Raw genomic sequence first — 24,273 nt, 5'->3', positions numbered from 1 at the left:
ATTACTTTGCCCTATATACTTTTTGTTCTTAGTGACTTAAGTATTTTAGATCTGAATTCTGACACAAGAGCACGAAGACCAGAAAATACAACAGAGTAAATGTTCTGCATATCAAAACCTTAAATAAACTAAGAAAAAATAGTGCACATATAATAATAGATTTAATCAATAATGCCAGAGAATTGATTATTTGTATTATGTAAATAATTTGTCCTATTAATGTTCTAAGCAAAACGGATAAAGTACTAATTAATGTAAGTTTTAAGGAAAATTCTTCAGGAGGCTGATGGTTTAATCCTCAGTGCAGTAGGTTACTAAAAATACAAATGCAAATTACTTAAGACTTTTACCAACTCATTATTGATGACAATAAAGCTACCACAGTGGATTAAATGAAGACTTCCATCAGGAAATACGCCCCTAAATTGTACAGAAAGATTTTGGCCAAAACATCTGGGAGAGGCCCCGTGTTTTGACAAGCTTCTAGGTTTGACCTTTACTCCTGATCTGAAATGGTACACGCACATCAAGTCTGTTGTGAAGGTGGCTGGAAAGATAGTGGGATCCTTCTACCGCTCCAGAAGATATCTTACTACTGATGGAATTCTCTATCTATATAAAAGCCAAGTACGTCCAAGGATGGAATACTGCTGCCATATTTGGGCAGGAGCTGCTAAAAACAGCCTATACTGCCTTGACAGAGTACAAAATAGACTTCGTGGCTTAGTGGGGGATGCCCTTTTCTCTACCCTGCAACCTCTCTCCCACAGAAGAGACGTTGCGAGCCTATCCTTGTTTTATCATTATTTCCATGGCAGGTGCTCGTCTGAACTCCAATCTCTGGTCCCCCCTCGCCAATCTTTCACGAAAAACACCCATCTAGCTGAATCCACTGTGAAAAATTTCCCCCACTCTTTATCTGTGCCTAAATCAAAACGAGGATTCCATGAACAAAGCTTCTTTCTTAGAACTGCACACTTGTGGAACTCTGTTCCGTCTGCCTGCTTCCCACCTGACTATCACTTGGATGTGTTCAAGTCCAACGTTAAAAAAATTCCTAATGAACCGCACCCTTAAGTAAACACTTCATTAAATCTCCACACTAACGTAATGTACTTGCAATAACCCTTATCCCTGAGTGGCTTCCGGGCCTTGATAAGTGGTGACCACTGTGTAAAAAAAAAAAACATTGATAAAGATCAATAGTCTGAATAATCCAAAAAGTAATTTATCAGAATTACTTAATAATACTTAATATCGATTTTATGTTTTTATAACTTTTAATAGTAATTATTATATTTTATATCTGTCCTTTAGCTGTCTAATTACCATTTTCATTGAAGCAAATATTTAAAATCCGATTTCTTAAAACGTTACAAATTATGACAAAAGGACCTGAAGAAAATGAGCAAATACAATAGAACAAATGAAATATATATATAGCTGGATCCAAATAAAACTTATGCAGCATTTAGTAAAGATAATCAAAGGTATCAATATTAATAACAAACATTTTTTTAAACGTCTATTTTGGAGTCCGACAATCTTTGCGTGTTCTTTTATTTACAGAAATATCAAGTACAAAGTGCCTTCAATAACTTTTCAGACTTTTTTTTCGTATGGGCGCTTTTGTTGACAGTACAAACATGAAATGCTAGTTTCCTTCAAAGTAATCTCCTTCAGCTGTAATGCACTTGTTCTATCATGTCAACAAATTCTAGGCCCCATGGGAGTCCTCCGGTGTGAGCATTTCAATGATTTTCATCACAGTCTCTTTCGTCTCTTCAATTGTCTCATAACAGTCTCTAAGGTTTTCCTTGAGCTTAGAGAACAACCAAAAGTCACAAGGAGCAAGGTCTGGACTATAGGGACGGTGAGGAACTGTCTTGATGCCCATCTCGATCATATAGTCTGTGACAAGGACAGAGTGATGGATTGGTGCGTTGTACTGGCCTCTATATATATTATACCAGGAAATATGCACCGATAAATTTGAGATTCTTTTTACACTTGTACAAAGAGAAAATACTAGCGGGGGTACCCGGCGTTGCCCGGGTGTTTAGAGGTGTGTGTGTGTTGGGCCGGGGGGGGAATCAAAACAAAAGAATAAGCAAAGTAATAATTCTGTTTAAATATTATATATATATAAAAAAAAACAATGTCAAAAATTCTTTAAAAAAAATCGTTGCCCGGGTGTTTGTGTTGGGCGGGGGGGGGGGCTTAAAAAAACAATTTTGGTAAGTAGTTTAGGATCAAAGGTGGAAAATAAAGTGTGCAAAAAACCTGACACGTTACCCACTCGGCCAGCAATAAAAGAGTAACTGAAACACGTTTGAATTTATTTAAGTATTAAAAACAGAATTGACACGTGCCCGCAATAAAAGTTAATTCAGCTACTTCTATTTGACCTCATTAGTGAGGTCAAATAGAAGTAGCAGAGTTAACTTTTACTGCGGAGCCGCTTTTGGGTTTGTTTACCCAACTTTGGCTGGTTCCTCAAGATGTTGGGGGGGGACCAGCTCCCTATAAAAAGGGGATTGTCCAAATTGAATAGCAATTGTCTGATATAAGGAGTTTGCCCCCACATTGATCAAAGCTGATTGAGTCTGGACATTCCCGGGTGCGATTGCCGGGAACAGTGCCTTAACTTTGAATTAGTTTCGGTTTTATACAAAAAAGCTGAACGAACACAAGACGGTTTGAAATAACAAGAATTTTGTAAAAATCGACATAAATAAATCTAGATGCAACGCGCGTTCGCAAATCGTATGTATTATGATCTAGGGGATATATGAACACTGTTAAGACATAGTAACCTCCCCCGAGAACCCCCCCGAAAAAAAGCCTTTCTTGGACATACAAAAACGTGCGCGCCCGTTTTGCCTTTTATATATATAGATGATGATGTTGCCATGTTATAGTTTAGTTTAGTATATTATCAGGCATTGCTGCTACCAAGTTGGAGCGTCTGAAGATACCAGCATTCTGAGAAATTCTGAGAAATAATATAGCAAACATTGATGTTATTTTTTCTTTTTTCGTTTACAAAACTCAATCCTATCATGATACTTCTGCACCGCAAAAAGTGTATTAACCTTTACAAAACTAAACCAAACACCATGAATAAATATTTAAAGAAGCTGAAGCATAAAAACCCTTTACTAATCTGACGGGATTTGGCATTAAATAACCTGAAATGGTTGATACACCAGGAAAAAAAAACAACCAAACCAAACCAAACATCGTCAGATTTCTTGTTTTGCTTGTGGCACAATGGAGAGTGCCCCTTTTGAGAGAGCTGGGGGGGGGGGGGCTTCTACATTAATTGACCTTGTGTCTAACTTGTCTGCACTTGTGAGGTGCAGGTTTGTTAAGCAGGTGCTTGTGATTTAGAAAATGTTCTGCTATGACTCAAGCCAAGAATGAGTTTGTTTATAATATTGAACCAAGACAAAACGATATAAGACCTTCGAATTTGAAAGGTCAAACCCGAAAGAACTCATGGATACAAAAACAAAACAATGTTTAAACGTTATGTATGAATGTCCCCCCCCTCTCTCTCTCTTTCACTTCCCTTCTTTTTCTTCATTGAAAGAAAGAGAGAATTAAATATAATTCTATTGTTTTAAACAGTTGAAGCTTCCACCCTGTGTGTGCGGGATATAGTAGTTTGCTGTGCACGCAATGGGTCGACCAAATATGCTTCCTACTTGTTAAATGTTCAATAAATTATATTTTTTATAAAAAATGCATTTGTTCCATATTTTTGTACAAGCGTTCGATTTCAGCCTGCAGTTCCTCTCATTAATACGACGATGGAAAGCTGCTTGCAACGATGCAATGAAGACACAAGAAGCCGATTATAGCCGACGATATATCGACCCGTTGTGTTGCTGTTTCCATGTGCCTATCGTTGGGTATCGTGTCTAACACCCAGGGAGCTGGTTGCATTCCCAAGACGTTTCTCAACCAAGTAACTCTCCCCAAGGAAGCGATAATGCCATATGCTGGCAGTCCCAATTTGATCGACATAAAATTCAATGAACAACAATTAGTTATTCTAGTGACTTCGACGACTGTTCTAACAAAAATGTTGCATTCATTTGATAAGAAAGCTGAAGATTTTCAATTTGGTTCTTAAATTTTTCAAACTGCCATTCCAAGCATTTTGTGTGAACTAAATCATTTGTGTTGGTTGCTGTTTGTGAAAAATTGGTCTTCTAACCAGGTAATCAACCCAAGTATTTATTTTCATTATTGGGAGAAGGGATCTATCAGCATGCTGGGGGGGGGGATCTATTTTGAGTATTTGGCAAGTAGGATAATTTTCCTTATTCTCTCTCTGTGTCTAACACTAAACAAAGGTTCTAAGAAGAGCTTTTTCCCCTATAAATGCTTGTCTGTTGAACACACTTCCATGAAGCTGCTTCTCAGTCAACTATAATATGGTTATTTTTAATGTAAACAAGTTGTTGTCGAGCCATCCCCTTTGATTAATTCTTATTCAATTTCCACCATCACCAGACACTTATTAACTCATACTTGAGTGGCCTAGAAACCTTGATAAGCAATGACTCTATAGCATAATATATATATATATATATATATATATATATATATATATGGAATTAGTTTAAAAAAAAAAAAAAAGAAATCCAGCAGAGTACTCAATTATAAGGAAAATCTGAAAATAAGACGTATTTATATATATTTTTTTTGTTTACAGAATTTTTTTTAGATGAGACAAGTCATTGGTACCGTCGGTTTCAAACCCGATAATTAGGACCATTTTAGATACCCATATCAAGCTCTCGTCTGATGAGTATTGACTGACGTCGAGATGAGTATTGGCTGATGAGAGCTTGATATGGGTATCTAAAATGGTCCTAATTATCGGGTTTGAAACCGATGGTACCAATGATTTCTCTCATTTAAACACTTTGTAAACAAATATATATATATATATATATATATATATATATATATATATATATATATATATATATAAATACTGCCCTAGATGAATTCTTGCAGTTGAGAAATAGTTCAGTAACCTCATCTAACATTTACTACACATTGTTGGAAGAAAGTTTCATCCTTTTACTTATTCTTGGATGCAAAGGAATGGTCCTTTTTATTATGACCTGATTTTTTTTTGTCATGTTCACCCCAAATAAGGCATGGACGTAATGGGTTACCTTTTGGGACCATTTTTAGGAGAGATGAGTGAGATGTTGGTTTACATTACATTTAAACTTCTGCATGCCAGTACAGTCAGGGAAACATGTAACAGCGAGTGAATTCGAACAGTCTAATGAAAGAAGCTATCAAAGTAAAAGGTTTTCTGGTATTTAGGGACCTCTACAGTAAAGGGATATTGTTGGTGCTTTGAGTTCATTGAGAGGTTGCAAGTGTGATGACTTCCTCAGAGCACATTCCATAAAATACTTGTAACACTGGCACAGAGATGTTGGAACAGGTTGGTGATGGGACAGGGACTTGAGCTTAGTATACTGTGCAGAAACATATTAGATTGGATACTTTTCTTTAAATCCTGTCGAAGAGGGAGAGACTAGTAGTAGATGCACCAGCCAAGATGTGGCGACAATACTTCCTGCATGGGTGAATTGTGGCTTTGTAGAAGTACAGGATACTCTTAGGTGTGAGTAATCTTCTAGCATGATAGAGGGAGCCCACCTTCTTTGCAGTAGCCTTTATAATGTTATTAATGTATTTGTTCCAGTTCATGTTGTTACATATATGTCTGGCTGGTGATCTAGCTATATAAAATGGACAGTTATTTCATTTATGAATGAATACAAGGTACTTTGTTTATTTTACTTTATATTTAATATACACACTTAACAAAATGACGGTGGTGGAGCTTAGTGGCAGAGGTGGGTCGCAAACTGTCTTGCATGTGTCTGTCTCTCTGATTGACTGTCTGATCTAACTCTGAAATTTTAACCCATAGTACTATATGGAGAATCGTCCTTTGTCTATGACGTCAGAAGTGTGTTTCTCAAACGTGAACAATTCACGTGGCTCTGCATATTTGTCCAAAACACACTTGTGCAAACAAAAAATCTTCTCCTAACCTATTCTTTAACCTAACCTATTTTTTTAACCTAACCTTTTTTTTTTTGTAAATATATTTTTAATTTTCATTGTTCATTCTTTTACTGACATATTTGATATTCAGAATTAACAATAGCCTTATTTTCTAGCATTCAAATTCTTAACCTTGCTTACAAGATTCGAGTCTCGGCTTATCCTAATCTCATTTTCACCTATCTAATGTTCTTCTTATTTACATGGAAAGGGGACAGCTTTTTTCTGTAACAAGAGTGCATGAAGCAATCATATTAAAAGATTATTAATATAAATACAAATATAAATAAGAGTTTTGAAGATAGTTTTAGCTGGAAGTATTTTAATAGATATTTATTTTATTTTGTATGCTAATGTTATTGGTTTTATTAAATTCTAAAGATTAAATCGAAGGGTCTTTGATGAATTTTATTTATTTTTTACACAGTGGTGATGACGTCAGAAATTCACATTTGAGATCTACATGGTTAATCTTCTACCCTTCGCTTCCAAAGGGTCAGCTGACCACTGACTGCCAACTGACTGACTCTCAACTCTCTCTCTCTCTCTCTCTCTCTCTCTCTCTCTCTCTGACTGGCTAGCAGACTGACTCTGAAATTCGAATCCATAGAACTATATGGAGAATCGTCCAGTGTCTATGACGTCAGAAGTGTGTTTTTCAAACGTGACTAATTCGCGTGGCTCTGCATATTTGTCGAAAGCACACTTCTGCAAACAAAGAATCCTCTCCTAACCTATTTTTTAACCTAACCTTTTTTTAACAATATATTTTTCATTTTCATTGTTCATTCTTTTACTGACATATTTGATATTCAGAATTAACAATAGCCTTATTTTCTAGCATTCAAATTCTTAACCTTGCTTACAAGGTTCGAGTCTCGGCTTATCCTAATCTCATTTTCACTTATCTAATCTTCTTATTTACATGGAAACCATTTTTCCTGTAACAATGTTGCCTGTGAATGCTCAGCCAAAAATTTTGAAGGAAGCGTTTCTAGGTCAGGTGTTATTAGTCATGACTATCAGTGGAGTTGGCGGTCTGCGAGGTAGACCACCATGGTTAGCTTGAAGGACATCAAGCTAAATTTATTTCACCTGTTTCGTATGAAATCATTATCTTTCTATTTCTTTACTTTGTGCTTTGTATTTTCATTATCATTATTCAGTTATTTTATTTATTTATTTGTTTTTACATGGAGGTCACCACTTATCAAGGCCCGGGAGCCACTCGGGGATAAGGGTTATTGTGTGTACAGTAATCAATGGGATAGTATCGTAGTAATCATTAGTATTGGAGATTTGATAGAGTGTCTTACTTAAGGGGACGGTTTGTCAGGAATTTGTTTATATTGGACTTGAAGACATCCAAGTTGTAGTCAGGTGGGAAACAGGCGAACGGAAGAGAGTTCCACAGTCGTGCACTTCTAAGAAAGAAGCTCTGCTCATGGAATCTATGTTTGGATTTAGGCACAGATAAAGAGTGGAGAAAATTAATGACAGTAGTTTCAGCTAAGCGGGTGTTTTTTGTGAAAGATTGGCGAGGGGGGGGGGACCAGAGATTGAAGCATAGTTTATTCACTTATTTTAAAACAAATTAATTACTTAAAGCAGATTAGTATTCTCACCATGCTTAAGAGATACGCCATTTCTACTCGTTGTTAGAGAGGAATCTATCTTCAATTTTATGACAAGGTTTTTGTGATTTTCATCAACTTCCTTGATGGTGTGTCGTTGTATTAATCTGGCAGTGTTAATATAGCTAATGTTGTTCATCAAATTCCGTCTGTGTTTGTTTACAATATCACGTCAGCTGATATTTGGGTCTGACAATGAATGCCCTGAAAAATTCACTTCTGATTAATGTTTACTTTTAAAATATGCAAATGAAGAAATGATTTGCAGCGATTTTAAATGTAACTTTTTTATTGTAAATTGAACTGTTTAAGTCCGGGGGTACGTCCCTATTTTATTTTTATTTTTTCTTAATAATAAGAAAAAATTAAAATAACATGGGAAGGTACACCCGGGCCCGTACAGAGGAACAGTTAATCTGTAGTTGAATAAGTCTAGCACTGAGCTATATCTCTAGATGACAATAATTTTGTTTTTTTTAAGAAATGATTTGCTGAGAATTGAATCTCTCTAAATTTGCTAAGAATTATTTCCTTTGTTTGATGTAACATAAAATATTCCTCTATAAAAATTCTTTTTTATCTATAAGAAAGTTTTCAGGATCAAATAGTTTTGATTTTCAATACTTATCGGATGAATTTCTGTACAAACCATATCTAAGAACACTGCCAGACATATAAATTACCTCTGTGTGAAATTTGCAGATGATAGGTTCATCTGCTTCAAAACGTATGAGGAAGGAACACACACACACACACATACACATACAAAGTGACTTTTATAAAATAGTAGAGATTTCCTATCTTGGTTTTATGGAGCTTTTTTATTTGGTTGGGATTACTATATAAATATTAATATGTATTAGTGATGGGACGATTCCAATATTTATCCCGATTCTGATACAATTACCGATTCCGTACTAAATTACTGATTCCGATTTTTTATAAATCTCTAAATATTTAACTATAGAGTTGTTATTTTCCCCCGATTTATGTAAAAAAAAAAAAACACATGTTAAATGTGCAGATATTTCCCTAAACGTAAATTTACACTTCTGGAGGATGATCTATCGATTTTAGTTTTACTTGTAAAATCAATAAATATTTATTATTTTATCATTACTACAAGCAGTAGAAGATTTTGCTTTAAACAAAATCAAATAAAAAAGACAATGAAAAGAATCGTTTTGGCATCAGAAAATACGCACCAATTTTTCTGATACTGATACCGATTCCGATACCCCCAAATTTGTCGATTTTTTTTTTTTATTCCCGCTTCCAATTAATCCTCATAACACTATTATTTATATTCGCTTTAAGTTTACAGAAGAGTTTGTCTTGTAAACTTAATTATTACGTTTTGATTATATATATATATATATATATATATATATATAGATAGATAGATAGATAGATAGATAGATAGATATAGATATATAAGGGGAATAGGAGCTATTCCCCTTACCTCACCCTTTTTTTAACCATGTAAGATCTGTGACTTACTTGTAGTTTCATTAAATACTTTTACATGCAAAATCCGATCCCGCATTTTGTTAATTCCAGCCCTCTGATGAGAAGGAGAGTATTTCTTCGAAACTCTGCCGATTAAGGACTATCCACTTATCTTGTGCTTCCTTTTTAAAATTAAATATGTTTTTAACTCTTTTTCAAGATGTTTTTTAACATGTTTTATTAATCATTTGTTCATATATATAAATGGACTTGATAAAGATACAATCCTTTAACTTTTATAAACAACAAGACTGTAAAATCTCTACGCTGTTTATATATATATATATATATATATATATATATATATATATATATATGAATATACATATAATTTATTAATAGTCAAGAAAATATAACGAGCGTATTTTTAAGGTAAAAAAAGAAAAAGTAATAATCTATTGCTTTTAGGACTTCAAATTAAAACACCCGAAAAATATCTATTTTAAAACAATTTCAAAATAATATTTTTTTTTTTTTTAAGCGCATCTACACTATTAGTACGAAATTTCGGAAATCATAAAACTGAATTTCACATGAAAACAATAGTATCTAAGTATTCCTCGTATTTTTAAGATGATTATATCAAAAGATTACGAAAATCGATAAGGTAGAAAATTATTTATTAAAGAAAATTAAAATAGAATTTGATGAAAATGATTGTAAGACACAGGAGAGTTTAAAGGGGGGGATTTCCCGTTTCGATTTAAACAAGATGACGGCAATTTTTCACCTCCTAACACGATTAAAGTTGTCTTTTTTTTAATAATTCAGTAATATTCAGGTAATTTCGACTGCATAATTTGGAAGCTGCAAAAATCAGTTGAAACTATTATTTTTTTGTTTTTTTTTTTATCTGAAAACTCCATTTATCGACTACAAATTTTCGTCCTAATAGTGTAGAAGCGTCGATTTTTTTTTTTTTTTTTTTTTTTTTTTTTTTTTTGAAAAACATCGATTATACATTTTCCATCCAAGCTTTCGTATTTTTGGGGGTGCTCTGACTGCTGTTCTGTTGTCGTTTATTTATTTATTAATTTATTTTCACCCAGAAATATTCGGGATGCAATTAATTATTTTGTCCGGATAAAATGAAAATCAATATGTACAAATGATTGAATTAAAAATAGAAAAATCATTGAAATTTAAATCGATTATTTGTGCTGTGCAAAGAATAATGTATTTGCAGAAAACAAGATGGACTGGAATTTAATTCGCGAGAAAGGAAAAGAGCGATGATGAAACTAATGAGTTTGAAATTATACTTACATTTTTATGACGTACTTTTGTAGTTCAATAGGAAAAAAAAAAAAGAAACCAAAATAATATTAAAAACAATATACAAATATTTTAGGATTAAATCCCTTAAAGATGAAAATCCATGACTCATTTATAAGATGAGTTAGGGAGAAGGTTTCATAGTCGACATAGGTATAACCATTATTACCCACAATGCAATCGGTAATGTTTTCATGTAGAGGGGGGGGGGCGACTAGTCTTTATTAGGTTTATTGGCGTTACAGAAGTATGAGCGACCCAGTCCGGTGTCATTGAAGAATCGCTTACTGATGTACAATTGTTCCGCTTACGAGACGGGACTTTAAATTCGCCGGCAGCTATGTTTAAATGTTTCTCTTGGTAAATTTTTACGTTCGGTCGACCTCCACAATTTTCTTTAAAATGACGACTTCCAAAGATTATGCTGAATACGAATATCGCATTTAATTTTTGTCAGAGACAAGTAGTTATCGAGATATAAAGACAATTATTACGCACTGTAATTCTTTGGCGACCATGTTTTTACGCGCAATAAACAAGTCTGCTTCTCTGCGAAGTAGACTTGTTTGTCGCGCGCACACGCGTAAAAGCATAGCCGCCAAAGAATTGCAGTGTATAATACAGGCCTTTTTATTTTGATAATTACTTGTCTGCAAAATTTAAAATGCGATGTTCATATTCAGCTTAATCGAAAACCAATTAAAGTCGTCCTTTTAAAGACAATTGTGGGTAAAATTTTACTTTAAGGCCCGTCTCACGTTCTTAAAGAAAAAAAAAAAAAAATTTGTAGATTTCAGTGTGCTGAAAAAGAATATGAAAACCGTTTCCGTCGGAAATATACCGTTTGCATGGTATGAACCCCGGAATGTTGGAAGTACGCGCTAGCGCGCGGAAACATAAGCGAGCTTTTTCAATGGCGGAATCGCGCGCGCACTCGCGTACCTGACGGCCTTTTCACAGAGCAATAGTAATGTTTGGCGGAAAATTTCAAAGTAGACGAAAAACAAGAAAAATAAAACAACTTTGCGGGGGAGGGGGATGTCGGAAAGACCCTTTTTTGTGGCGGACAAATCAGTTTTTTTTTTTTGGAGGGGGGGTTAAGTTGGAATAGCATTAATAATCTCGGAAAGACTTTTTTTTTTTCAAAACAATTCTTTTTCTTCAGTGGCGGAGTGGAGTGGCGGACAAATTACTTTTGGGGGGGGGGATAAGTCGGAATAGTTTAACATTATGTAGTAACCAATAATTAACATGCAAGGAGTCGACACCTAACCATAAATCAAGACAGAATGATAAAAAATGTCAAAATGATACACTTACATTATCTCCGTTGTTGGCAAATGTTCCTTGGCGCGTGTAACCGGTGGCTGGGTGGGTGCTATAAACAAATATAACTTCCGGCGCAAATTAAACCCCACACCCCCACCCACCCCAATATATACGCGGAAGAATATCAATTAAAGAATTTTCGAATTTTTCGAAATTATTGATTCTTTCTACAAATAATAAAGATACGCTACTACAGAACACCGACCACTCTAATTTGTTTGTTTTTATATAGGTAATTGAGGTCGCTGACAACGAATCTGATAGTTAAACTTGGGGCAAATTTACCGTTTGCATGGTATTTACCCCTGAACCCACGAACTACTTTTCACCATTTTGCAGCTTCCGTTTATGCTACACGCATGCACGCTGTAGCATAAACGACGGCTTCACCAAGCAAACTACGTTGGGGGGGGGGTTCCAGGACATAGAATTTTCTTATTTTCAAAAATATATTATAGCACTGTTTTGGGTGGAAAATTTAAAATTAGCTGAAAAAGAAATAAAACAAGAAAAGGAAAGCACTCCAAGTTGGAGTGGGGGGGGGTAATTTATCTTCTTTTTTTTTTTTTTTTGTTTTTACCTGGAACATAGAATTTTCAAATTTTCAAAAAGTAACGCACCGACATTTACCAATTAGAACACCAATCACCATTTAACATTTTCCGAAGATTTTACTGTGTACATTGGGGGCACGAGCGGATGTGATGTTGGGGGGGGGGCCCAACATCACATCCGCCCCCCCCCCGCAAACTAAAAAAAAAAAAAATGAAAGTAAAGTGTAAAATGGAGCTGAACAATCAAACGAAGATGACTGAAGCGGATGAATAAATTTAATGCAAAATTTATTTTCTTAAAATCGTAATTAAGTGAACAGAGAAGAAGAAAGTTTTTTTTTTGTTGTTGTTAATTGAGTCTCTTCCTGCGACTGAGGTAATAAAATGAAATGAAGTAGAAAAGTAAAAGTTCTCAGTTAGAAATAAGCAGTCCCCCCCTTTTTTTTTTATAAGGAATAATTAACCAACATTGTTTATTGTTCATTGTTTATTCTAATAGGGAGATAGAAAAGGGTAAAAAATCCATTTCCGTGGAAAATTAATTATCGGTTACGCGTGTGTTTAACGTCCCGTGGACAGAGTCAATGATGATGTCTACAGCATGCTGGTTGGGGGTCGACTGATTGGTTTGGGCATAAAAAGCCGTTTTATATATTTCCAACCGACTCCATGAACACTGTCTGAAAAAAAAAATGGGTTTGTATTACTGTACACACACATAGATTCGAAAAAGTTGTCAAAAAAACAAATATATAACAAATAAATGTTATCAACAGCAAGATAAGTTAATTTTCTGCCAAATTGAATATATTTTTCGTGTTTTTATTCAATGTAACATGTTTATTCAGCTGGAAAACCATACAGTGTTTGCCGATGTATTGGAAAATTCAAGATGGCGCCTGACTCTCTCTTTAACACGGTAAGTTTGGGAAAAGGTATTATAAATAAAAAAAAAAACTAGACAAAAACACTATTAAAAACCCGCTCAATATGTTACCGTGACATAAGTTGACATATATTCGGCGGGTTTTTAATAGTATTTTATCTAGTTTTTTTTATTTATAACACCTTTTCCACAACTTACAGTGTTAAAGAGTCAGGCGCCATCTTGAGTTTCCAATACATCGGTATGTATGGTTTTCGAGCTGAATAAACATGTTACAGGCTAAATTTTAAAAGCAATGGTGGCCTCAATTGTTGTACATTTTGTCTAATAAAAATTATGAAAAATAATAAAAATGATGTTTTTTCCTGGTTTTATTTCAGCCTTTGGGTCTGGTAATGTGTTTTATATAAACTTTTTGCCTGTCAAATCATTTACGTCGCTAAACTACACATTAGCCCTTTATTTAATAAAGTGTTTACGTCAAATTCGTTTAATATAATTTTCTGTAAGATAAAATTGGTAATGATTCGCCATATCGTGATTTGACGGTGTAACATCTGATGTGACCCTTCTAGAGTTGTCGAACTTATTTCCGACTTGGTCGGGCGTAACTGCAAAACTACCAAAATTACTTCATAAATGAGACTGTTATTTTGTAAGTTGAAATCTATAAATTAATTTAAATGTTTACAAATGATTTGAAAAAAGATTATTACCTCTTAACATTAAAATACAAACTAGTAATATTTCTTTTGAAAAATTTTGTTTTTCTTTTTCGCTTAAACTTTTACTTCAGTGTTGATATTTTTTTTTTATTATTCTAGCCAGAATCTATATTCATCTGTTGAGCTTCTTTTGAAAAAAAAAAAAAAAAAAATGAAAATATAATGCGTGTTGGCAAAATTGTAAATAAGCCAAGAAGATAGGGAGAACCAGGCGAATTCTATGAGTGGGTATATTAAAAAAACAAAACAAAAAAAAAAAAAAAGAAAAACGAGAAAACCTTAACTAAAATTGTGTAAATAGAAAACGGGGCTCATCAGCTGCTTACCATGTAGCTGTTATGGAGATTTGAAAACAGGACGGCTCTCTAGTGTACAATACCACTTCCCCAATAAAAATAAATGTAAAATAATACGGTTACTATTTTTACTAATATATAAAAAAATAATAAACTATTATCAATATATATATAAGTAAATTTAACAAGATTACAAGATCTATTCTGTAGGCACCGCCAAAACTGGGGGGGGGCAGTACTTTTTGACGGACCGTCTTTTTAAAAATCTACCAAAAATCAGGTAATTATCCAATCAATACGAAATTTTCAGCGATTATTAAGAGAAGAATGAACTTTATAACAGTGTACTTATTTTTCATAAACGATATTTATATATATATATATATATATATATATATATATATATATATATATATATATATATATTTTGCTTACAACCCCTCCCTTGTTTTTGTTTTGGGGGGGGGTACCAAATATGCTTAAAATAATCATCTGAAACTGAACAAAACATATTCCGTTGTTGTAAGGAACAGGATTATAGATTAAAAAAAAAAAAAATTGTTTACATACCTTATTTTGACGTCTGAATATCAGAACTTTGATTGTGTTTAATTATTCCGCTTTTGACTTTTGGACTGTGAAATTCGGTGAATATGTTAAGTAAAATAATTAATTTAAGTTGAGCAAAAAAAAAAAAAATTTTTTAAATATTTATACGAAAAAAGCCATTTTAAAATCTTTGATAAATAAATTGATAATTTTTTTTTTAGCGAGCCGAATAATGCATGACCATTATTAAACAGGGAATGCTTTGAAGAATCGATACAAAAAAAAAATCGATAAATATTGTGCCCTTTGTGTTAAAAATATCATCAGTTTTTTGATAACGTTTGCCGCCTTTCGACTACGGTGGATCGTACGCGCTGAAGTAATTTTGTGGGATCTCCGTGACTGTCAAAACCGGTGCAAGCGTGAATCAGTACACTAGTACCCAATTTTGGTTGGTGACACATATTTTTTTTATTTTTATTTTTTTATTCAATTTTCACCCCAAACAAGGCACAGTGCCACTTTGAAGCAGGGGGCTACTATTAGGGACTTAATTAGCGGGGCCATTATGAAGGGAGAAGAGTAGAAAGATATTTGTTAACATTACACTTGAATTTCTGCATATCATTGCAGTTGGGAAAGCAGAATCCCGGAAGGGAGTTCCAAAGACCCGCAGTTCTGGGGAAGAAACTATTGGAGTAAAAGGCTTTCTTGCACCTAGGGATCTCTACTGTAAAGGGATGAGACTTAGTAGCTTGTCGGGTTTGTCGGGGGTAGTTACGTCGGGGAGGTACAAGTGTTTGCAGTTCGTCAGAGCATTCACCATTAAAGTATTTGTAGAACAGGCAGAGGGATGCAACATCTCGTCGATGGGACAGAGGTTGAAGCCTAGATGACAGTTCAGGACCTATCAGGTTGGCGACTCTCTTTTGAACCCTGTCCAGGAGTGAGAGACAAGCAGCAGATGCACCAGCCCAGATGTGACAACAGCACTCCATACATGGGCGAATGGTTGCCTTATAGAGGTATAGGATACTGTCAGGCATAAGTAGTTTTCTAGCACGGTAGAGGGAGCCAACCTTCCTTGCAGCAGCCTTAGCAATGCTCTCAATGTATCTATTCCAGTTCATATTCCCTGTAAACGTTAGGCCGAGGAGTTTAAAAGAAGTACTTTCAGGCAATGTGTTCTTGGCCATTGCTATTGGTGGTAGAGAAGGTTTCTTGTAGTTATTGAAGGAAACAAGCTTAGTCTTAGCAGCATTGAATGTGACCAACCATTTTTGTCACCATTCCACTATGGATTGGAGGTCATCCTCTAGTGTTTCTGCCATTTCCTTGGATATGTGTTCATTTGTTTTCCCCTCATATCTGTTATAGAGAGTGGTGTCATTGGCAAATATACCCATCTCCGAAACAATATTATCAGGGAGGTCGTTTATGAATATCAGGAATAATAGAGGTCCAAGGATAGACCCCTGAGGTACTCCCGCATTTATGTCATATTGTTTGGATGTATGTCCGTCGAGGACAACTTTGATTTTTCTATTACTTAAGAAGGATTTAATTACATTATGAATTCTTCCAGTGATTCCATATGATCTAATTTTCCTTAGAAGACCATCGTGCCATACCCTGTCAAAAGCCTTAGATATATCAAGGGCCACCGCTCTACCCTCCCCTGTTTTATCCAATGAACGGTATATACGTTCAGAAACTACAGTTAAGATATCTGCTGTTGAACGGGCTTGCCTGAATCCATATTGTTTGCAAGTCAGGAGTTTAGCAGCTGTTATGTGCTGGACTAGGGCTTGATTAACTAAGGACTCAAATATTTTGGCGAAAAGCGGGAGGAGGCTAATGGGGCGATAATTTAGTGGGTCAGTTCTTTCACCAGAATTCTTGAAGACTGGTACCACAGAGGCGGTTTTCCAGCAGTCGGGAAAACAAGATTCGTTAAGGCATTTATTGTAAAGTTTGGACAGAACTGGAGCAACCTCGGCAGAGCATTTTTTTAATAGCACAGCCGGGATGAGATCTGGTCCACATGCTTTTGAGGTGTCTAGATTTTTTATAATAGCATGTACCTGAGAAGGGGTGATTTTCAAATCGTCAAGTGTGGCGTCTGTTCGCAGAGGAAAATCAGGGAGTGAGTGGTGTACCGAGTTCAGTGTGGAGTTTGAGGCAAACCGACTGGCAAGCAGATTAGCCTTGTCAGTTGCCGTGCAAGCAACCTCATGATTGTTTGTTAGTGGGGGAATAGTTGACTGTCCATTAATAACTATGCTGTTGTAGATTTTCCAAAAATCCCGGGCTCCTAATTTCTGTGCTTCGATGCGCTTTCTGGTGGTTTCAGAGTAATCTGTCTTAGCTGTCTCTATCACTCTCTTACAATTATTTCTAGCTTCTATAAACTTCTGTTTATTTGAGCGGGACTTATGTCGGTTGAATCTGCGGAACGCATGCTGCCTTTGACAAATGGCAGCTGCATAAGCAGAAGTAAACCATTGGGGAGAGTGGGGCTTGCTATAGAATTTCCGTGCGGGAACATGTGCTTCAATAGCAGTTTTGAACCATTCAATTGTCTCATTTGCACACTGTTCCGCTGGAAGAGTAAAGATATTTTGCCATGAGGCATCTCTGATGAGCTCCCTGATGGCTTCCCAATCAGCCTTTTTGTAATACCTTGTTGTTTTGAGTAGTGGGTCTTCAGTTTTAGGGCGAGAATTTAGGCTGATTTCTACCATTATCACACCGGGATCAGCATTCCCGAGTGGGCTGTGGGCATTTGTTGTACAGTCATTGGGAACCGTTGTCAGAAAGAGATCTAGAAGTGAGGCATGTTGATCGTGCTGGTCTGGGAAACATAGACGCTTCTCTTTTCATTGCGAGACAAAATTATGGATGGTAAATAAAAATTTATTATTATTTTCATTATTACACGTGTTTATTTTTATTTTACCGATACTATAGCGGACATTTGTTCGTCCGTCTGCCATAAATGAAACTTTACAGTGAAAAATTAATTTTAAACTAGAAACAGTACTTTTTTATACTGCGAAAAACACGCACCGTGAAAAAATGGTTAAACCTTCTTCATTGAATTATTAGGTGAAATTGCAGAATAGTTGAACACCCCCATGTTAACAATGGCTTTCTAAATAAAGTTATTATTTTAGTATGGCCCGTACACTTGCAGCCTCAGGGTTGCTTATGTAGTTTAGTTTAATTTTTATTCTGCTTTAAATTCCCCCCCCCCCCATTTGGGGGAGCCTGACCCCCCACACACATACACATTAAAAACTAAACTCATCAAAATGGTCACCCATCTGGTACTGGCCAGCCTCGGGGTTGCTTATGTAGTAAAAAAAAACCTACAGTTCTTCCTCGTTCAATGAAGGAGAAATCTTTCTAGACTGGGTCAATTTTAATTTTTATTCTGCTTTACCCCCCTTCCTCCTTTTTTGGGAGCCTAACCCCCACACATACACATTAAAAACCAAACTCATCAAAATGGCCACCCATCTGGTGCCGGCCAGCCTCAGCGTTTATAATGTATTGAAATTTCCCTCAGTGAAAAATAAGTTTTTTTGTGAAAGTTTGGTCTTCCGTAATTTGCTTTTTATCAACTACAAACATAAATAGGAACGTAAAGACTATCAATTCGATGCGAAATAACTGGTTGCCTATATGAATAAGTAGAATTATTTGAAATCCAGGTACTTATATTATAATATTTTTGCATATTCTCATAGAAAATAACCCTAAATCTTAGTTAGACTAAAAATAAACAACTTAATTCTTTCAAAAAACCTTTTTTTTTTTTAAATATTTATATACGCTTTTTTTGCAAGACAAAAAATGTCAATTGTTAACTTTTGGGGAAATTTTAACATTTAAAATTTAATTAAAAATAGTAGAAAAAGTTTTACATTATTCAGCTTTCTATATGATAAAATTCAGGGTTTTATCTTTCTGGAAAAAAAAAGTTACTCAGAAATCATGGTTTTAATAAATGTAATTTCGTTTTAAAAAAACAACAATAACTTGATTTTTCGGCCATTTTTAGCGGTGCCTACTATTCTGCGACATGTTTACTATTATATAAGAAAATGTAGAATAATACGGTTATAAAAATATTAGAATATATATATAAGTAAATTTAACAAGATTACAAGATCTATTCTTATTTTTAACACGCCACGAGGAGATAACTCCATGTAAAGCGCCGACACTACCTCCCCATCTTTAGTACTAGCTTTTCTTCCGAAAAAGCGAACCATTTCCTCGGTATCATAAAAAAATTGTTTTTCCGCTGTAAAAAAAAAAAAAAAAAATTTAAAAAAAAATAAATAAAAAAAAAACTACTTGATGAAATTAAGTGAATTTTTTTTTTTCGGAGAACTTCGTTTCATAACGGATACGTACAATATAACCTTTTTTTTTTTTTTTTTCGATATTTTCATTTTTTTTTAATGTCTTGATTAAACCGTACAAGTACTGATTTATCATACTTTTATTCAATGTGTCAATAATTACAGACTGAAGATCAGTTTGAATTGAGTTGCAATAAATTTTGAGTTCATTTTTTTTATAGTAAAAAAAAAAGAAATTTACCATACATCAGATTTGTGTTGCATAGTCAGTGGAGGCGGTTAAAAACAAGCAGAAATTCTAAGGAGGAAAAATTACACGTGTGGATGGATCGAGAGAAGAAAACTTTATTGAGAACAAAGAAATAGGGATTATGGGATGGTTTCAATCAAAGGGAGATAATCATAATATGAGAGTTGCCGAACTTTCAAGAGTTTGTCAAGTTTAATAAAACTTGGTCAGACTTTGCTCTTCTGTACATCAGTTATGTCTTCATACTCATAAATAATGGCTCTTCTAGCATGAACAGACAATATCTACCCGTTGACTTCATCCTTTTATTCATCCTGAAACCTGTCATATCACCGTACAATTTTGAATCTCTGTTAGCAGTTTGCTCCATTTTCTGGGTCACAAGAAATTGTAGCAAAGACTTCATTACGTCTTTGAGCAGTGAAGGCACCTTCTAGAACTGACTCATATCTATTTCTAGATGATCAAAGAGAACGTTATTCTTTTCCAATTATCCTATTGAAAGACCCAGGGTAGTTTTGATATCAATTTTTAAAAACCAACCAACACATTCTAGTATGTAAAACAGACATTAATCTTAACCATGCCTTTAATTATTATTATTATTATTATTATTATTATTATTATTATTATTATTATTATTATTATTATAATAATAATAATAATAATAATAATAATCTGGCTAAGAATACAGAAGCTTTTGTTTGTGCAGCACAAGAGCAGGCATTATGAACACGATTGTGTTGGATTTCCTGGAGTTGAACAAGTGGTTCTAGGAGAGGAAGTTGCTGCAGAATTCCGGATTTGTGGTAAGACCTCAGAGTCAATTGCGCACCTTCCAGCAAGGTGCAGTAGTGGACTGGCCCAGAGAGAATACCGCAAAAGACATGATCGCATGGGACTCTGGATATATTGGGAGGTGTGTAGGAGGGTTGGGGTGAAGTGTGCTGGAAAATGGTTTGAGGAGGTGCCTGAACAGAACAAGTGAGGATGGCAAGGTAGAGGTATGGTGGGACAAAAGTGTCATAACGACTAAGTAATTGGGACATAATCGTCCGGATTTGGTCGTCATTGACAAGGTCTCAAAAAACTGGCAGATTGTAGACTTCTCAGTATCCTGGGACAGGAATATGAGGGAGAAGGAGAATAAGAAGTGGAGCAATTATGCTCCATTGGCCTTGGAGATAAGGCGTATACACGGGGTTAAAACACAAATAATCACGGTCGTAGTTGGTACACTAGGAGTAGTATCAAATCGTCTGGAAGGACAATTGAAAAAACTACAAATCCCTGATGTTTTAGGCGGCCTTCAAACCTTTGTAATTATAGGTACCACCAACATCCTTAGGAAAACCCTTGATCTTTGAAGCTCCTGGTTTGGAGCCGGGATTAAGGGAAATCCTCTGGAAATGAATCCCATCCCTTTCCAGAGAGACGTTCATAAAAGAATTCAGTATTATTATTATTATTATTATTATTATTATTATGTCTAAGTAGTTCTAAGTTTATTTTTAATGAAAATTATTTAGTAAGCATGAGACATAGTTAAGATCTCAGCTGAAACCGAATTTATGGTTCTCGATCACGATTCAAGAAAAGTAGGTACCTCCAATGCGCGCCACAGTTTTACCCCCCCCCCCCCCGTATATGTAACAGTAGGTGTATCAGAATTTTGGGGGAATTTTGACACCCCTAACACAAAACTGCAAATAAAATATAAAAATCTTTTACGAGTTAATTTTTTTTCAATTTTTAAACTTTAAAAATCTATCAAAATTTTTCTATTGGTTACATTTTACGATATTTTCAGGGTCAATGTGAAATATTATGCTCTTTCCAATAAACCGAATATAATATTTTAGACAAGTTTTTTTTTTAATCCCCCCCCATTTTGAAATGTCTATTAAAATTTTAATAAACCAAAGTTTTATATATCACAAATTGAAGATAAAAGATCAATAAATAAAATATTCTAATTTAAAACAAAAAAAGAAGTGTTTTTTTGGAAATTTACCTGTAAAGTCCAAAGTGTAAACACTTTTTTAAACCACGTAGATTTTTTTTTTTTTTTTTTTGAAAGCTCATGTTATGCATATATCGTCAAGTAAATACCGGACGCTGACAGCAATTTTTTCTATTTCATTCAATATTTTTCTTTTTTAGATATTTTTTTAAAAATCCAGTCGATAAAGTAGAAATAAGATATAATAATCAAAAACTCGTGTATTTCATTAAGAGAATTATAAAAAAAAAAATCGGTCAACTGGATTTTTTGTTTGGCGGGAAAAACTTATAAGTGAATATGTGCTTTTTTTTTTACCTACGGAGGACCAAAAATACTAATTTTGGTTAACAGCACGCAATAAAAAAGAGACATTAATTATGTCCCTTTGACAAATCCATATTTGATAAATTCCAAATTAGCAGCAGCAGCAGCTCTTTAAGCTTGGCGCAAAACGCGTTACGAAAATGCGATTTTCTACGACCCTCACTTTAAGAAATCCTTTTATTTAAAAAATACATGGAATTTAAAATATAAATATGGTTAAATTCTTAATAATGAAGAATGGAACTACCCATTTAATAGTATTTTTATAGGTAAGTGATTTTTTGGCATTTATATAAGAAATCCGATTAAAAAAACAAACATTGCATAATTTGCTATTGAACCTGTTATTTTTGAAAATTTTGGTCTCTGCTCCTTTAATTGTAAAAAAAAATAGGGTTTGAATTACATTTTTCAAGTAGTTATAAGCTTCGAAAGATAGTAAGTTGAATTATTAGGTCTTATCATGTAATTTTTTAATAGCCGCTTCTGATACACCTAGTGACGTCTATATTAAGCTCAGAAACATTGCCTGGAAGTGTAGATGAAAGTACATGCAACAAAAATAAAGCGAATTGCTGGATTGGCTGGATATTCAGGGCAAAGACTTGAGAAGAACTATTAAACTGGCTTATTTGATTGGTTCTCCTGACCATATCTCTGTGGAACTGCAATGATTGACTGATAAGCATACCAGGATGCTGGCTTAACATCCTAGCAAACTAGATGCAGTTGCAACTTCTATTGCAAACAAGCCTGATAAAGAGGAACAGACAGTGAGGAGACAGCCAAAAATTTACTGAAAACGCTTCAGATGTCACGGGCCCTGCGTGATAAGAGATTGTCAAGAATCAGGACCAAACATTATCTGTTCTTTGGTGCGGCCAGTTTGGGAACATTAGTAAGAATTTCTCTTCGCTTCAGGGAAAAAAGTAAAGTAATGCTATTGTGCCAATAGTTGCCCTCTTACTTCTGAAAAGGCGTGTGATTGATAATGGTCACAGTCAATGGTAATATGTCTAGAGCGTCTGATACCGGCTGTACAACTACACTCGTCACGACAAGTGACGTTGATTCTTGGAATGAAGCTAGCAATATATGTGAGGTCAATGGCAGAGAGGTGAAGTGTTGTAGAGAGACTGATGCCGAGATTGTGGTAAGGAAGAAAACACAACTCAGTATGATTGTGCTTGATAAGCTCGTCATAATGTCATTCTAAGCGTGGATGTTATAGACTGTTCAAGAGGAGTTACAAGTGCTAAGGGCCAGGTGAAGTTCGATAATTAGTACATAACTAAATTGGCAAAAAATGTGATAAATAGTAATGCTATCCAACCAACAAAACCCAGACCATGTTAGACTGAGAATGAAGACTTTCAAGCTTATTTTGATGGATGGTGTTTCGTCGGGTCCCTGTAATTTCTATGTCACCACGTGGTGACCACTGCTACTACATTTAAGAGGAGGAAGGAAAGAACCAGAAACGCGTCCGTTCACATCAAATACTTTATTTAGACTCCCCCTGATATTAACCAAGGGCAAGTAACTCTTTATTATTACACAGATAGTAGAATGACAATGGAATGCAGGCCCACCTGAGTTAACAAAGCGAACTGCTACAAAAGTATCCTAAGAGGAGAGATAAAACTGCAATTTGAGAAGGAAGCCGAGAGGTAGTCCAATGAAAGAATTCTAATACTATGATCAAGTAAGATTGAAGAAATTCTGCCTACCAACCTACCAAGAAGAAAGTCAGGCCAGTGTTGGATTTCCTGGAGTTGAACAAGTACCATGGACTTAAAGTCGGCACAATCATGTTGAGACACCGATTCTCGCCAGATAACCGAAGTTAAGCAACATTGAGCTTGGCTAGTACCAGATGGGTGATCATTTGGGAACGCCTGTGGAACTCTGTTCCGTCTGCCTGCTTCCCACCTGACTACAACTTGGATGTCTTCAAGTCCAACGTTAACAAATACCTAATGAACCGCCCCCTTAAGTAAACACTTCATCAAATCTCCACACTAACGTACTGTACTTGCAATAACCCTTATCCCTGAGCGGCTTCTGGGTCTTTATAAGTGGTGACCACCGTGTAAAAAACAAATTAAAAAAAAGGCGCTGTATGTACCGTGAAGAAAAATATCAAGTTGAGAAACTGGCACAGTCTATCCTTTTCTCAAGGGTAGATGAGCCTCTGATTAGCCATGGTAGGCAACCCATCTAGTGATGGCGTCACGATAAAAAATACCCTGATAACTTTGGCAACACATCAAGTATTTTCAGTCATTAGAAAAAACGTGAAAGATTCCGTTGAATTTGTTTACATTTCACTTGCACCTACTGGCATTGGATGAAACAACAACAATAAAGTCAGCATACCATAGAGCTGTAGGCAAGAAGCTGTGGCAGTACCAATCGGTCGAATGTAAAGGTTAAATTTATTGATTGGATTT

The 24,273-nt window shown here is 35.0% G+C and overlaps 2 protein-coding genes across 2 annotated transcripts in view; both read right to left on the bottom strand.

Moving 5' to 3' along the window:
• LOC145269542 (uncharacterized) overlaps window positions 1-10,839 on the bottom strand; it is a 48,364-nt gene extending 37,525 nt beyond the window's left edge. Inside the window, exon 1 of the mRNA XM_080125299.1 lies at window positions 10,521-10,839. The gene's annotated coding sequence lies outside the window, so the exon portion shown is untranslated. The remainder of the gene's footprint in view (window positions 1-10,520) is intronic.
• The window catches only part of LOC145269544 (uncharacterized), a 90,382-nt gene that overhangs the window by 6,296 nt on the left and 59,813 nt on the right, over window positions 1-24,273 (bottom strand). The window lies entirely within an intron of this gene.

Source organism: Euprymna scolopes, chromosome 45 (genome assembly GCF_053919585.1).
Source record: "Euprymna scolopes isolate OS-2025 chromosome 45, ASM5391958v1, whole genome shotgun sequence".
NCBI classification, from domain to species: Eukaryota; Metazoa; Mollusca; class Cephalopoda; order Sepiida; family Sepiolidae; genus Euprymna; species Euprymna scolopes.
The sequence above is the reverse complement of the archived record's forward strand: the minus strand, read 5'-3'. Positions and strand labels throughout refer to the sequence as shown.